Source organism: Physeter macrocephalus, chromosome 5 (assembly GCF_002837175.3).
Source record: "Physeter macrocephalus isolate SW-GA chromosome 5, ASM283717v5, whole genome shotgun sequence".
Classification (NCBI taxonomy): Eukaryota; Metazoa; Chordata; class Mammalia; order Artiodactyla; family Physeteridae; genus Physeter; species Physeter macrocephalus.
The window spans coordinates 100,003,346-100,016,161 of NC_041218.1; positions in this window are offsets into that span (position 1 = coordinate 100,003,346).

The following is a 12,816-nucleotide window of genomic DNA, read 5'->3' on the forward strand; positions in this document are numbered from 1 at the left end:
GGCCACGGCTCACGGGCCCAGCCGCTCCACGACACGTGGGACCCTCCCGGACCGGGGCACGAACCCGTGTCCCCTGCATCGGCAGGCGGACTCTCAACCACTGTGCCACCAGGGAAGCCTCTGCTGAAGTGATTTTTAACTTTGTTATTAGTAGTATGTTTTTATCTAGTCCTTCATGGCTTCTGGCCTTCATGTCAGCCTATAATGGCCTTTTCTTCCCCAAGACTGTAAAAAATAGTACCTCATTCTTTAGTTCTGGTTCTTTTTCACTTACTTTTAAAATTAGAACTGCATATTTGGGGGGTGAGGTAGACCTTTAGCTTTGGGAAGCATGCCCACTTCCAGCAACGGGGGGCTATGACGTTGGAGCAACCTTCTTGCTAAAGGCAAGTAAAAACCTGAATAAAATATTTTAAAATATTCTTTAAAACATCTTAGAGCTAACAAGGTGGTATGGAGTTACCAAATTTGAGGAGAAGGCAAGAACCCAGAGAAGTCAATCTGGGTTATTTTCTCCCTGAGCATCTGCCCGTTCCTATCAAAGGTACAAAACTAGGTGGATGTCTGCTGGCCTTTTAGGGGCCTGGGGAACAAGCCAAGGCTCAAGGGCCACCCAAGGTTGGGAGTGTGACACCCCCTCCCCAAGAACATTAAGCTCGTACCCTAAAGGGCCGCACATCCAGAGGAGGGAAAAGCAGCAGTGAACCAGCTCTGCAGGGACGTAGCCCAAGGGCTTTCCCATCTGGGTATTTGGTGAGTTACAATGGTCCTACATCATATTGCTCCCAACACCTGGGTATGGGGGCAAAAATTCTGTTTGGGGATTTCTGAAGAAGCCAGCAAGAGTCTTCTTTGGAGGAAGTTACATTCACCTGATGACAATAACATTTTAAATACAATTTCAGCCTTCATTCAAAGGTAACCAGGCCCACAAGAACTGACAGAAGTAGTAGGAAACAGAAAAAGACTTTAAATTTTCAAATTATCAGAGCCATTTTATGAAATAACTATGTTTATTGTGTTTCAAGAATGAGAATCAAGCTTGAAAAATATCTACAGGAAGCAGTACGTTATAAAAAGGGATAATGCAGGTTTGAAAAGGAACCTAATAGAACTTTAAGAATTGAAAAATATGTAGCTGAAATTCAGATCAATGGACAGATTTGACAGCAGAATACTCTCTCTTCATTTAAAATTTGTATGCCCAGGGACTTCCCCAGTGGCACAGTGGTTATGAATCCTCCTGCCATTGCAGGGTACAGGGGTTCAAGCCCTGGTCTGGGAGGATCCCACATGCCACGGAGCAACTAAGCCCATGCATCACAACTACTGAGCCTGCACTCTAGAGCCCGTGAGCCACAACTACTGAGCCCTCATGCCACAACTACTGAAGACCATGCACCTAGAGCCTGTGCTCCGCAACAAGAGAAGCCACCTCAATGAGAAGCATGCGCAACGCAACGAAGAGTAGCCCCGCTCACTGTAACTAGAGAAAGCCTGTGCGCAGCAATGAAGACACAATGCTGCCAAAAACAAATAAATAAAATAAATAAATTTATAAAAAAAAATTTGTACGCCCCTAAGAACATGGCCTCAAAATATATAAAACAAAAGTTGATAGATCTAAAAAGAGAAATAAAAAACCTGACAGTCATAATAAGATACTATAACATATCTTTTTCAGTAATTGATGGAAAAAGAAAAAAGAACAGCAAAATATATTTAAACAACATGATTAGTAAATATGACCTATGAGATCTAACTTTATTTTTAAAGAGACAGTCAACTGCCCCAATACCATTAGTTGAGTAGTCCATTCTCTGCTCCTTGGTTTGTTTGCTTTTTTTCCTTCAACACTTTAAAAATGTCATCCCACTGTCTCTGGCCTTCATTGTTTCTGATGAGAACTCAGTAATATTCTTACAGTTTCTTTCCCCTTTGTGTTTTATTCTCTGATTACTTTCAAGATTCTCTTTTTATCTTTGGTATCCAGTAGTTTGACCATGATGTGCCCAGATACAGTTTTTTAATTTTTTGTGTGTTCATTTTAAATTCTGTTTTGGGATTTCTGAGCTTCTTGGTTCAGTTGATATCTTTCATTAATTTTTAAAAAATTTATTTATTTTGGGGCTTCCCTGGTGATGCAGTGGTTGAGAGTCCGCCTGCCGATGCAGGGAACACGGGTTCGTGCCCCGGTCCGGGAAGATCCCACATGCCACGGAGTGGCTGGGCCCGTGAGCCGTGGCCGCTGAGCCTGCGCGTCTGGAGCCTGTGCTCTGCAACGGGAGAGGCCACAACAGTGAGAGGCCTGCGTACCGCAAAAAAAAAAAAAATTATTTATTTTATTTACTTATTTTCGGCTGTGTTGGGTCTTTTGTTGCTGCATGCAGGCTTCCTCCAGTTGCGGTGAGCAGGGGCTACTCTTCGTAGCGGTGCACAGGCTTCCCACTGTGGTGGCTTCTCTTGTTGCGGAGCATGGGCTCCAGGCACATGGGATTCAGTAGTTGTGGCATGCAGGCTCAGTAGTTGTGGCTCGCAGGCTCTAGAGCACAGCCTCAGTAGTTGTGGCGCACAGGCTTAGTTGCTCCATGGCATGTGGGATCTTCCCAGACCAGGGCTTGAACTCACGTCCCCTGCATTGGCAGGTGGATTCTTTTTTTTTTTTTTGAATTTTTAAATTTTATTTTATTTATTTATTTTTACACAGCAGGTTCTTATTAATTATCCTTTTTTAAAAAAATATAAATTTATTTATTTATTTTTGGCTGTGTTGGGTCTTCGTTTCTGTGCGAGGGCTTTCTCCAGTTGCAGCGAGCGGGGGCCACTCTTCATCGCGGGGTGCGTGCCTCTCACTGTTGCGGCCGCTCTTGTTGCAGAGCACAGGCTCCAGACGTGCAGGCTCAGTAGCCACAGCTCACGGGCTTAGTTGCTCCGCGGCATGTGGGATCTTCCCAGACCAGGGCTCGAACCCATGTCCCCTTCATTGGCAGGCAGATTCCCAACCACTGTGCCACCAGGGAAGCCCTAGTTATCCATTTTATACATATTTGTGTATATCTGTCAGTCCCAATCTCCCAATTCATCACACCACCACCACCACCTCCACCACTTTCCCTCCTTGGTGTCCATAACGTTTGTTCGCTACATCTGTGTCTCTATTTCTGCCCTGCAAACCGGTTCATCGGTACCATTTTTCTAGGCTCCACATACATGTTTTAATATACGATATTTGTTTTTCTCTTTCTGACTTACTTCACTCTGTATGACAGTCTCTAGATACATCGGCAGGCGGATTCTTAACCACTGCGCCACCAGGGAAGTCCTCTTTCATTAATTTTAGAAAATTCTTGACCATTATCTATTTAAATTTTACTCTTCCCATTCTCTCCCTCTTGTCTTTCTGGGACTTCAATTACATATGTCAGACTGTTCAACAGTCTCACAGATCTTGAATAGTCTGTCTGTTGTTTTATTTTCCCCATTCTTTATCTTTGTACTTCAGGTTGAATCATTTCTATTGTACTGTTGTCTTAGTTGCTTGAGCGCCATAACAAAATAGCACAAGTTGGTTGTTTTAAACAACAAACATTTATTTTTTGGAGTCTGGAAGTCCAAGATCAAGATTCCAGCTGATGTGGTTTCTCGTGAGAGCTCTTTTCCTGGCTTGCAGATGGCTGCCTTCCCACTCACCTGGCCTTTCCTTGGTGTGTGTGCATGGACAGAGAGACAGACAGTGAACTCTTTGGTGTCTCTTCTTATAAGGACACTAGTTCTATTGGATCAGGGCCCTATCCTCATGACCTCATTTAACCTTAATTACTTCCTTAGAGGCCCTATCTCCAAATAGAGTCACACTTGGGGTTAGGGCTTCAACATATGCATTTGGGGGTGGGGATGGAGCACAAACGTTCAGTCCATGACACCTGTCTTCAAATTCAATGGTTTTCTCCTCTGCTGGGTCCAATCTGCTGTAAATCCATAAAAGAAGACTTCATCTCTGACATCATAGTCTCTTCTAATTTCATATTTTTCCTTTGTAGCATTTCCATTTGGCTCTTCTTTATTGTTTCTATCTCTCTGTTGAAAATCCCACCTGTCGTGACATCATCCACCCTTTGCAGTATATCCTGTTACACATTTACCATGGTTAAAGTCTCTTGTCTTATAACACAGGCTATCTCTGGGTCTGGTTCTATTGACTGCTGCCTTTCTAGATGATGGGTCACATTATCTTGGGGTTGGTTTGTTTTTGTTTTTGGTGTCTACATTTAGTCAGAGTTCTCCAGAGAAACAGAACCAATCGGAGATATACGTATTTGTTTGTTTGTTTATTATGAAGAATTAGCTCACCTGATTATGGAGGCTGACAAGCCCCAAAATCTGTGGGGTGAGTCAGCAAGCTGGAGACCCAGGAGAACCAACGGTGTAAGTTCCAGTCCAAAGACAGGAAAAAGCCAACGCCCCGCAGTTCAAAGGCAGTCAGGCGGGAAGCATTTGTCACTGAATACCAAGCACGATGTGTGATGTGTAAAGAACAGCAGAGGCTGAAGTGAAGAGCTGGATGCCCAGGAAACGGCACATCCTTCTGTGTTGGCTGTCGGTGCTGGGCTCAGCCCATCTGGGCTGTGGGTGAGCTGAGTCTGGACTCTGTGGCTGCTTTAGGTTCATCTCACCACAGGCAGCAGGATCGGGCCTTCCTTTAGCAGCGCGGGCATCTGAGTGTGTGAGGGTCTGTCGCAGCAGGCCCTGGGCCCCTGCACCTTGGCGGGTGGTCTCACTCTGCTTTCACCTCCTCAGTGGCAGACGGCCATTGCCTGGCAGTCGGTGTGGCCTGGGGACACCTGTAGTGTCTCTCTTGATCCCCCTGCTCTCAGAGGCCCCATGTGTATGTTCTTCAGGAGGTCTCAGCTCTCCTGACACACCCCCATCGGTGCACAGTGTAGGGCCCGGCGCGCCCACCCTCAGGCTCCAGGAGTGCCACGTGCCTGACCCTCAGGGCCAGGTCTTACTCATGAGCCCCCAGGGCAGACAGTCACTCCCAGGTGCTTACTGCAGAGCCCCTGTCCTTGGAGGGTCTCTCAGGACCCCGATCCTCCCTCAGAGCCTCAGGGAGTCTTCTCCATCTCCTGGACCAGCCTCCCGTCTTCCTCAGGAGCACTTGGTGATGACTCTTGGGAAAGAGCCAGGGGGTGTGTGTAAAGTCCCCTGTGTCCAGGGCTCCCAGGGATTGACGGTTTGCCACCAAAGGCAGTGGCAGGGCCAGCATCAGGGGCATGTGCCCCATGCAGCCACACAGGGCTCCGTGCTCAGAAGGGCCCTGTGCTTGGTTTAATGCTCTGCCGTCCCTGTCTTGGAATCCTTGACCATTTTTCAATAAGGGGCCCCACATTTCATTTTGCTATGGGCTCTATACATGACATAGCTGCTCTTGGACAGAGGACTGAATGGTCCCTGCCTCAGTTTCCCCCCCCTGGTTCTGTCTTCACCTGCTATAGTTCCACCTTCATCATTAGAGGAGGAGGCCAGGATGGCCACCACAGGAACTTTGCTGAAATCACCCCAGGAATTTGGAGAACTGAGCTTTGTGAGTAATGTTGACCTTCCCTTGGTGGTTGGACCCACACACACGTCAAAACTGAGTGTGAGTTATCATGCAGCCAAAGCTGAGATCCAGCCAGTGGATGCGACCTGGGCGCTCAAAACAAAAATCATGACACTATCAACAGAATGAAAAGGCAACCCACAGAATGCGGGAACATGTTTGCAAATCATATATATGGTAAGGGATTAATATCAAGAATATGTAAAGTATTCCTAAAACTCAACAACAAAAAGCCAAACAACTCAATTGAAAAATAGATAAGACTTGAATAGATGTTTCTCTGTTCAAAGAAGACACACAAATGGCCAAAAACACAAGAAAAGATGCTCAGCATCACTAATCATTAGGGGAATGCAAGTCAAAACCACAATGAAGTACTGCCTCACACCCATTAGGATGGTTATTATAAAAACAAACAAACAAAATATAACGTGTGTTGGTGAGGATGTGGAGAAACTGGAACCGTTGTGCATGGCTGGTATGAATGTAAAATGGTGCAGCTGCTGTGAAAAACAGTATGGCAGGCTTCCCTGGTGGCTCAGTGGTTAAGAATCTGCCTGCCAAGGCAGGGGACATGGGTTCGAGCCCTGGTCCGTGAAGATCCCACATGTCGCGGAGCAACTAAGCCCTTGTAACACAACTACTGAGCCTGCGCTCTAGAGCCCACGAGCCACAACTACTGAGCCCGCTTGCCTCAACTACTGAAGAACGTGTGCCTAGAGCCCGTGCTCTGCAACAAGAGAAGCCACCGCAATGAGAAGCACGTGCACCGCAACGAAGAGTAGCCCCTGCTCACCGCAACTAGAGAGAGCCCGCGCGCAGCAACGAAGACCCAACGCAGCCAAAAATAAATAAATAAATAAATAAATAAATAAATAAAACAGTATGGCAGTTCCTTAAAAAATTAAAACAGTATTATCGTCTGATTCAGCAATTCCACTTCACAGTATATACACAAAAAGATTGAAAGAAAGGACTCACCCATGTTCATAGCAGCATTTGTCACGATAGCCAAAAGATGGAGGCAACCCAAGTGTCCGTTGATGGAAGGATGGATAAACCATGGAATATTATTCACCTACAAAAAGAAAGGAAATTCTGACACATGCTACAACATGGATGGACCTTGAGGACATTATGCTAAGTGAAATAAGCCAGTCACAAAAGGACAAATATTGTATGATTCCACTCACATGGAGTTCCTAGAACAAGCAAATTCATAGAGACAGAAAGCAGAAGAATGGTGGGTGTCAGGAGCTGGGGGAGGGGATGGGGAGTTAGTGCTCAGTGGGGACAGAGTTTCAGTTTGGGAAGATGAAAAAGTTCCGGAATGGATGGTGGGGATGCTGCATAATAATAGGAATGTACTTAATGCCTGTGAATGGTACACTTAATAGTGAAAACTGCATCGGCAGGCGGACTCTCAACCACCGCGCCACCAGGGAAGCCCCTACCATAATTTTTTAAAATTTCAGGATGTGGCATGGTGGTGAGGAGCACAGGGCCCAAAACCAGGTAGAGTGGACATCTCGCTCTACCTCTTAGCAGCTGTGTGACCTTGAGGAAGTTACTCAACTTCTTTGAGCTTCTGTCTCCTCTTGTGAAAAATAGGAAAAATAGGGAACTCCCTGGTGGTCCAGTGGTTAGGACTCCATGCTTCCACTGCAGGGGGCACGGGTTCCATCCCTGGTCAGGAGTCCTGCATGCCATGCAGCACCGCGAAGAAAAAAAAAAAAAAACCAAAATAATAGTATCTACTTCAAAGGACTGCTATGAGAATTAAATAATGATCATAATAATGGCACCCGATATTTTCTGGAATCTTGAATTAACTAACTTAGGCCTCATTTCCCCCTTTTTTGGTTACTGTGACCCTTTCTGTTAGGGAAATTCCCCACCTTATGTGAGAACACCAGACACCACCTTTCCCAGCCTCCGGTGATCTGGGGTGATCCAGGAAGATCGGGAATGATGGGAATGATCTGGGCTTCACTAAGCAGATGCAGCCCCACCCCGGTCCCGCCCTGCCATCAAATCCAACGTTTGCGGGGGTGGTCCTCCCCCAGGCCAGGCTGAGGTGGGTTTCTCCCTGTGCCCTGATGTGCAGGTGTCCTAAGGGCTGAGAACTCCCGGTCCCTCCCAGTCCATCCCTTTTCTGCTGGGTCAGCAACAGCTGTTGCCTCGGATGTTGCCTGCTGTCTCCCCAAAGCAGCCATCTTGCCTTCCTCCTTACTATCAGAAGCTGGGTGGCTCAGGTGGCAATGTGCCCAGATCAAAATATTCATCTTCCTGGATTTCTGCTGCCAAGAGTGAAAGCCGCTGGGTGGGGCTCCTGGGAAAGCTTTGCAAACAAGACTCTGATGGCACCACTCCCGAGCCTTCTGCCCTTTTCCTTTTCTCCCCCTTCCTTAGTCTTTGTGGCAGCCAGACGATATTGAACATGAACTTGGGGGATGCGGGAGGGGAAGGGAGGTGGTGGCACCTGTGAAGCTGTGAAGTGATGGGGCTGGAGCTGAGGACAGGGTGGTGGGGTGAGGAGTAAAGTCCCCTGGGTTCCCTGACGTGAGAATTGGAGCCCTGCATTTTTCTTATGTAGCAAGACTACTCAGGAGTTATTTTGTTATATTTTAACAACTGATATTTAATTTATTAAACTACATTTAAAACATAGTTCTTCAGCTTACACATCATATTTGTCTCTTTATAGGTATTGCAGATTTGAACTCTTTTAATATATCTTCAAACATTTAAACTGCATTTATAGATGTAATACATTTGGCTTCCTTTTAAAGTACTTCATTGTCCAAATTAACAATGAAAAAACCTCCCTGAGCATTAAACAATTCTGATAAACTTTTAAATAGGTTGAACCTAAAGTTCTCTTAAATGTTAAAATGTAAAATGTAGGGACTTCCCTGGTGGCCCAGTGGTTAAGAATCCATCTGCCAATGCAGGGGAGACGGGTTGGATCCCTGGTCCGAGAAGATCCCACATGCTGCAGAGCAACTAAGCCCGTGCGCCACAACTACTGAGCCTGCGCCCTAGAACCCATGAGCCACAACTACTGAGCCCTTGTGCCACAACTACTGAAGCCCGTGCACCTAGAGCCCACGCTCCGCAACAAGAGAAGCCACCACAATGAGAAGCCCATGCACCACAACGAAGAGCAGCCCACGCTCGCCACAACTAGAGAAAACCCGTGTGCAGCAACGAAGACCCAATGCAGCAGCCATCTGGCCCTGGGCTTTTGTTTGTTGGAAGATTTTTAATGACAGTTTCAATTTCAGTGCTTGTTATTGGTCTGTTTGTGTTTTCTGTTTCTTCCTGGTTCAGTCTTGGAAAGTTGTACTTTTCTAAGCATTTGTCCATTTCTTCCAGGTTGTCCATTTTATTGGCATAGAGTTGCTTGTAATAGTCTGTTACCATGCTTTGTATTTTTGCGGTGTCAGTTGTTACTTCTCCTTTTTCATTTCTAATTCTGTTGATGTGAGTCTTCTCCCTTTTTTTCCTGATGAGTCTGGCTAATGGTTTATCCATTTGGTTTATCTTCTCAAAGAACCAGCTTGTAGTTTTATTGATCCTTGCTGTTGTTTCCTTCATTTCTTTTTCATTTCTTTCTGATCTGATCTTTATGATTTCTTTCCTTCTGCTAACTTTGGGGGTTTTTTGTTCTTCTTTCTCTAATTGACTTAGGCGTTCCACCTTTATTTGTAAGGTAGGAGGAGGAAGGGAAGCCAGCGCGAGGGGGATCCATGGAGATGAGGAATATATGCTAACAGGAGGACTAAGGAGGAATTAAGATGGAGTGGATGGTCCACAGGGTCAGACCTTACCGGAGAAGGCAAGACAGGTAGTGGTGTCTAGGAAAAAGGACCCTAACACAGTGGCCAGAAGGCTGGGGTCACATCCCAGTTGTTGCACTAAGTAGCTGGGTGACCTTGGCCACCGGCCCCTAATCATTTTGGACAGCAGCTTCTCCCTAAAGTGGATGGAGGTGCATCTTGGACCGTGCGTGGATCTCTATGTCCTCCTGCTTCGATAGTTTGGATCGAGGATTTGCACAAGGTCCTCAGTTGTGACAATGGAGAGGGCATTGTGACCCGAGATGGGACAGTTTTAGTGGAGCGCGTTTGGCTGTGGGAGGGAGGGGTGGAGTGCCGACCAACCCACGCGGTGTTGTGAGGAAGGAGCGCGGGCGCGGGCGCAGGCGGACGCCACCGTCAGGAAGCACGGCAGCTCCCAGGAGGAGGCGGGGGCGGGGGCGGGGCGGAGTCGAGCGTGGCCCGCCCCCCTTTAAAATAGGGACACTCCCCTGGGCCTGGGGAGGGAAGAGACAGGCAGCAGGGGCCAGACTGGACCGACTAGACTAGACCGATGGTGGGAGGGGTCACAGTCTGGGAGGCCGCGGCTGCAAGCACGGAGGGCGTGAGTTCAGAAGCAGAGAGGCCTCCATTTCCGGCGTAAGCGGGGGCGGGGAGAGGAACGTGGAAGGATACGCGGTTTCTACGGTAGGTGCAGAAGAATACTGTTTGATGCCACGTATACGAGGTACCTAGAATAGTCAAATTCATAGTCAGAAAGTACACGGGTAGATGCCAGGGGCCGGGGGGCGGGGGATGGGAGGGATGGGGAGTTAGTGTTCAGTGGGGACAGAGTTTCAGTTTGGGAAGATGAAAAAGTTCCGGAATGGATGGTGGGGATGCTGCATAATAATAGGAATGTACTTAATGCCTGTGAATGGTACACTTAATAGTGAAAATGGTAAACTTTATGTTATGTATATTTTACCATAATTTTTTTTTTTTTTTTTGCGGTACGCGGGCCTCTCACCGCAGTGGCCTCTCCCCTTGCGGAGCACAGGCTCCGGACGCGCAGGCCCGGCGGCCACGGGTCACGGGCCCAGCCGCTCCGCGGCACGTGGGATCCTCCCGGACCGGGGCGCGAACCCGCGTCCCCTGCATCGGCAGGCGGACTCTCAACCACCGCGCCACCAGGGAAGCCCCTACCATAATTTTTTAAAATTTCAGGATGTGGCATGGTGGTGAGGAGCACAGGGCCCAAAACCAGGTAGAGTGGACATCTCGCTCTACCTCTTAGCAGCTGTGTGACCTTGAGGAAGTTACTCAACTTCTTTGAGCTTCTGTCTCCTCTTGTGAAAAATAGGAAAAATAGGGAACTCCCTGGTGGTCCAGTGGTTAGGACTCCATGCTTCCACTGCAGGGGGCACGGGTTCCATCCCTGGTCAGGAGTCCTGCATGCCATGCAGCACCGCGAAGAAAAAAAAAAAAAAACCAAAATAATAGTATCTACTTCAAAGGACTGCTATGAGAATTAAATAATGATCATAATAATGGCACCCGATATTTTCTGGAATCTTGAATTAACTAACTTAGGCCTCATTTCCCCCTTTTTTGGTTACTGTGACCCTTTCTGTTAGGGAAATTCCCCACCTTATGTGAGAACACCAGACACCACCTTTCCCAGCCTCCGGTGATCTGGGGTGATCCAGGAAGATCGGGAATGATGGGAATGATCTGGGCTTCACTAAGCAGATGCAGCCCCACCCCGGTCCCGCCCTGCCATCAAATCCAACGTTTGCGGGGGTGGTCCTCCCCCAGGCCAGGCTGAGGTGGGTTTCTCCCTGTGCCCTGATGTGCAGGTGTCCTAAGGGCTGAGAACTCCCGGTCCCTCCCAGTCCATCCCTTTTCTGCTGGGTCAGCAACAGCTGTTGCCTCGGATGTTGCCTGCTGTCTCCCCAAAGCAGCCATCTTGCCTTCCTCCTTACTATCAGAAGCTGGGTGGCTCAGGTGGCAATGTGCCCAGATCAAAATATTCATCTTCCTGGATTTCTGCTGCCAAGAGTGAAAGCCGCTGGGTGGGGCTCCTGGGAAAGCTTTGCAAACAAGACTCTGATGGCACCACTCCCGAGCCTTCTGCCCTTTTCCTTTTCTCCCCCTTCCTTAGTCTTTGTGGCAGCCAGACGATATTGAACATGAACTTGGGGGATGCGGGAGGGGAAGGGAGGTGGTGGCACCTGTGAAGCTGTGAAGTGATGGGGCTGGAGCTGAGGACAGGGTGGTGGGGTGAGGAGTAAAGTCCCCTGGGTTCCCTGACGTGAGAATTGGAGCCCTGCATTTTTCTTATGTAGCAAGACTACTCAGGAGTTATTTTGTTATATTTTAACAACTGATATTTAATTTATTAAACTACATTTAAAACATAGTTCTTCAGCTTACACATCATATTTGTCTCTTTATAGGTATTGCAGATTTGAACTCTTTTAATATATCTTCAAACATTTAAACTGCATTTATAGATGTAATACATTTGGCTTCCTTTTAAAGTACTTCATTGTCCAAATTAACAATGAAAAAACCTCCCTGAGCATTAAACAATTCTGATAAACTTTTAAATAGGTTGAACCTAAAGTTCTCTTAAATGTTAAAATGTAAAATGTAGGGACTTCCCTGGTGGCCCAGTGGTTAAGAATCCATCTGCCAATGCAGGGGAGACGGGTTGGATCCCTGGTCCGAGAAGATCCCACATGCTGCAGAGCAACTAAGCCCGTGCGCCACAACTACTGAGCCTGCGCCCTAGAACCCATGAGCCACAACTACTGAGCCCTTGTGCCACAACTACTGAAGCCCGTGCACCTAGAGCCCACGCTCCGCAACAAGAGAAGCCACCACAATGAGAAGCCCATGCACCACAACGAAGAGCAGCCCACGCTCGCCACAACTAGAGAAAACCCGTGTGCAGCAACGAAGACCCAATGCAGCCAAAAATAAAAGAAAAAAAAATGCAATATATAAACTTTAATATTTCCAGTTGAAACCACAAGTCTAAATCAATCTTTAACTACACAATTTTAAATGCAGTTATTGGGTGGAAACAGGGAGTTACTAAAAATGGGCACAAGGTTCTTTCTGGGTGAGGGAAATGTTCTAAAATTAGATTGTGGTGATATCTGCACTGCTCTGAATTTGCTAAAAAGTCACTGAATTGTACGCTTAAAACAAGTGAATTTCATGGTATGTAAACTACATCTCAATAAAGCTTCCATACCATGAAATTCACTTGTTAAAAGCTGTTAAAAAAGAAAATGCAGGGAATTCCCTGGCGGTCCAGTGGTTAAGGGCTCTGCGCTTTCACTGCCTAGGGCGAGGGTTCAATCCCTGTTTGGGGAACTAAGACCCCCGCATGCCGCACAGTGA